This window comes from Sorex fumeus, unplaced genomic scaffold (genome assembly GCF_029834395.1).
Source record: "Sorex fumeus unplaced genomic scaffold, SorFum_2.1 ptg000013l, whole genome shotgun sequence".
Taxonomy (NCBI): Eukaryota; Metazoa; Chordata; class Mammalia; order Eulipotyphla; family Soricidae; genus Sorex; species Sorex fumeus.
The window spans coordinates 26,841,354-26,841,784 of record NW_026606070.1 but is presented as its reverse complement, the minus strand read 5'-3'; positions in this window follow the sequence as shown (position 1 = coordinate 26,841,784).

Below are 431 nucleotides of genomic sequence, written 5' to 3'. Positions count from 1 at the left end.
TTTGTTTCAAATTGTGTGTGTGTGAATTTAATTGAGGAACTGTGATTTGTAAAGCTATTCATGATTGAGTTTCAGGCATGTGATGTTCCAATATCATTCAGAAAACCTTTGTGCTCATGAAAAGGCAGCTGAACTGACCAACACAAAGGAAAATATTCTGTCTGGGCTGGTTGCTTGTTTCTTGGAGTGCTGGTGCCTGGTTGAATTTGGATCTAGGTCAGATTTTCAACAGCTGAGGCTGGCAAAAGTGACCTCCGTGAGTACCTCCACCTACGTGCCTTGCCGCCTTCTGAAGCATCTGTTTGTCCTGCTCCCAGTGGCCTGCAGGGGGCAGCCTTGACTTTCCCAAGTTTTCCTCTGGCCAGAAAAAAGCCCTGGCCTTTACCTGGCCCTGTTTGTCACCCAAGTGCAATGTCACTTTAGCACTTCGC